Below are 4,379 nucleotides of genomic sequence, written 5' to 3' on the forward strand. Positions count from 1 at the left end.
AAATAAAATTTTAAATATGATAATAAAATAATAATATTATATTACATTGTATGGTTTGGAGTGGATTGGTTTCGAAGAGTAGATCCAAAATTCGATCCAATCCATATGATTTGTCAAAAATAAAATCCTATCAAATTTAAATTAGTATGGTTTTAATCGAATTTTAGTTTGAATCAGATTGAATGGACGGTTTAATTTGGGTCGATTTGAATTTGAACACTCCTCCTTTCCAATAGCTACTCAAAATCTCCCTAACTCTTCTTAGTTGTTTGTTTTACTCCTTTGTCGTTTTATTTTCTTCTTCATATGCTGTTGATGAAGTACATCCATTGAATTTGGATTCTAGAGTTCAATAATATGCAGAACAAAGAACCAATGATGAAAATGGAACTATTGTAAGTTTTGAGATCCCTTCCCTTGGCACCATGTGTTGAGCAATAAACTCCAAGGGCCAAATCCAAGTACAAGTTTCCAAATTGTAACAGTAATTCGTTTTCTTTTGCATAGGATAAAAGAAAACTTGTAGATTCTTGAGAGTATTTCAGTGATATATTCAACAACAAAAATTGAATGAACCTTAGAGCAACGGATGAGTTGTCTCTGTGTGATCTCAAGATCAACGCTACTAGTTTTAGAATCAGTCACTGGTGTTCTTAAAGGAAAATTTGTATCCTATAAATGACTTTTCCAATTATCTTTGCTCATTTATTTTATTTAGATTGAAGATATTATTGCATATTGATATTGAGCAGAAAGAATATTGGAGCTTGACAACAAATACCATCACCAAGAAAGTAAATAAAAGGGAAATGATAAATAAAGAGAAGGAATGAAAAATGGTTGTCTTAACTCTCAAGTAAAAGTGAATTACAAGTGCAAGGAGGCTTTATATGAATGTTTTTTAGTTACTTTATATGAATGTCTTAACTCTCATGTCTTTTTGGCAAAAGAATTAGAGTACCAAAAGAGAATAACTAAAGATAAGGACAACAATAGAAGTCTATATTACTATTACTAATCATAGTTCCTATGAACATACATACATTTTGAACTCTTGATTGTTTCATACAAAGCATGCTAGATTGCTTGTTTTCTCTTACTCTTACAAACCAAGAAAACACTTTTGATGATGATCTGAAAACACTTTTTGTTTTCCTTAAATATTCTTACCTTTGCTTGTAGGCAATTCTAATGGTTCACACAATCACACACCATAGCGGATATCACTGAACTTGTTCTTGATCCACTTGAAGCTGTTTCTGAAACTGGTTTTGAGCTTCCCCTCTGATGTCAACACATTATAGGCCTTGATCCTCTTCTTCCTCTTAAGCTCAGGATCACTTGCTGCAGAAAATCCACCTCCTTTCTCAGTTGGACCATTGAAACTATATGAGTTGGATCTTTCTCTGAATCCAAACTCAGAGTAAGAGCATGAGTATTCAGGGAATGACTTGCTTTTCTCCATCACCAAATGCTTTAGAATGAAACCTCTTATTATTGCATGGAACAGGAATATATATAATACAACTGAGAAGGAAAAAATAATAGGACAAAAAGTGATCATGGAGTTTTAGAGGGAGAGGATTAGTAGTACTACTACTACTACATCATGATCCATGATCTATAGTGGTGGCACCCCATGTGTGATGTTGGATAGCTACCTTTTTTATTTTGGGAAATCATAAGGGTCATTGAAAATTTTAGAGGTGGAGCATACTTGTTTGAACTACTAAATTCAGAATAAATTATATTTTAATTTATTCAAATAATGTTATTTGTATATTTTAGTGTCTATTTGAAACATTAAATTAGATATACATTACAGTAATTCATTTTAAATTTAAACAATAATGTAATACTATACTTAGTACTTAGTACTTTGTATTTGATTAGAATAGTTAATCAATAGGCACATTAAGAATCAAACTAATCAAATTACAGTATGCATGAGTGAAAAGTCAACAGAGGAGCCAACCCTAGTTGGGACCAATATTTCCTAGTGATGAATTCGCATGGTAAGGGTATGGACCCACCATATTTAGTGGGGGGACCAAGGTGGTTGCTTTGTTTATGAAATATGATACCAAGATAAGGCACTAGCTTTTGCTTTGAACAGATGCCAATTTTCCATTTGCAAGCTATGATGCATTCTCATTTATGTTGTTTAGTATTGGGGGAGCTTCTAGCTAGTGCAATCCCCCAACCATTTCTCTTGTTAAAAAGAGGTAAATTAAATGGAGTTATCTCTAATCACTTTATGTCAATATCAGCTTCTTATAGCTTTTGTGGGCCTTGGGTTTTAATTTTCATGCAGATATCAAACATTACAAAAAAATAAAATAAAATGAATCAACTTGGGTGGATCGAGTAGTTAACTCATTGGTCTGCTTAAACAAGTACTTATTGGTCAGAGGTAAGTCTTTAAATAGAGTTCAGATTCGCGACGGATTAATCATTAACTTGTCGAGCTAAAAAATATTGTGAGCAACCAAAAAAAATAAAACAAAAACTTTAGAAATTAGTTACCTAATGCAATTATATATAATTGATCAAACTCATATCATTATCATTATCATCACCATTATCATTATGGTTATTAGTTGTTAAAAGTGGGTGACACCAATATTTTCTGATAAATTATTTGTTATTACTAGAAAATTATTTATACACACAAATAAAAACTTTGGCTTTCCATTCATATGTATACACACAAATATATTTGTAGCTTCTAAATGGCTAATAAGATTTGGTCCATTCAACAATCAAAATGAGGTTGAGGATACATAGATGGTAAAAGAAAATTGAAGCTATTTGAGTTTGATTGGAAGATATATACTCCATTTTCAACATGTTCAGAGAATTCTTTGAGGGTCAGCATCTTATTTATTTATTATATTCTTATTCTTTATCAATTTGATGTATGTATGTATAGACTCCAAAAATAGGAGCCTCTATACCAAAAAGATAAACGAAATAAAGGGGCCATGCTGATTAATAATATTCCAGGTTACCATCATGGATTAATTGGGCAACCCACCACTATAAATATCAATGAAGCTTCATGATTTTTTATTTAATTTTTGGCCTTTTCTTTATGCGGTTCTCGAAATCACATTCCAAGCAATTCTAATGAATATTCCAAATGCTCTTTAGCATTTTACATAGTGGGGATGAAGTCCTAAAATCTATCTTCTCTAGATTTCAAATTTTAATTTTCTTTTTCATAGTAGGACTTTTTCACTGCTAATCGTAACACACACAAATACATTATATATCATGGTTCTAAAAATTAAATCGAATTAGACGGTTCAGTCAAGTTAATTGAAAATTGGTTACTAGACTAATTCAGTCTAAGTAGAAAATTCATTGAGAATAAATTAATAAAAATAAAATAAAATTTGGTGAATTAGTCAAATCGATATAATTTTTTAAAATAATAAAATAAAAAAAAAATTTTCCTAAAGAGATATATATTTTATTATATCTAATTTAATTTTTTTCAAATCTCCATTAAATTTTAAATAATTGAATTTCTAATTCTATCGAACGATTAGTATAGTTTTTAAAACCTTGATATATACATATAGTATAGCATGTGTGTGTTCTTTACGATTTGTTATCAAAAGTTCAAAACAAACAATAAGAGAAAAAAGTAAAGGTAATGCTCAAGCTCATTAATTGCGCTACAAATCTGCAATAATTATTATTGAGGAGCACAACTGAATTCAAGACAATAAAAACGCACCACCAAGTTCTTTTATTTTTTTTAATGTTTAGCTAAAATATATTTATAGAATAGATATTCAGGCTATAATAATATTCTTAGTAATTTTTTTAATAAATGCATAATAAACATATTAAAAATATAATTTTTATTTTTTATAATTTTTTTTACTGATAACTAATATATTATATTTGTTCTAAGAACACATTCTAGTTAATTTTTTTAATTATGAAAGCAACGGTGCATTTGGACCTCATCCACATAGTCCATTATTATAGCAAGCATGATACCATAATAAGACTAATAATATTACACTAGAACTAAAAGCAACAATGTACCTGTTATTAAAATAAACTAATAGTTTTAATTGTGACGCTCTCTTAGCTAGCTAGTTAAGTTCTAGACTTCTAGCATAGATTTCAAACGGCATGCCTCTGGAATTTTGTATTTCAAATAACTGTTTTAGTTTGGCCCAACCTTCCATTTTTATTGTTTCTTTTGGTCATATCCGTTTTTGGTAAAATTATATCAAGAGAGCCTTAAACCCAAGACCTCTATAACTATTTTTGGTTTTTAATTCTTTGATCGAAAGTTGTCTACTTAAAAGCCCAACCTGTTTTGGGGGCCATATACAAAATAATGAAAAACATGAAAT

This window comes from Arachis ipaensis, chromosome B09, assembly GCF_000816755.2.
Source record: "Arachis ipaensis cultivar K30076 chromosome B09, Araip1.1, whole genome shotgun sequence".
NCBI lineage: Eukaryota > Viridiplantae > Streptophyta > Magnoliopsida > Fabales > Fabaceae > Arachis > Arachis ipaensis.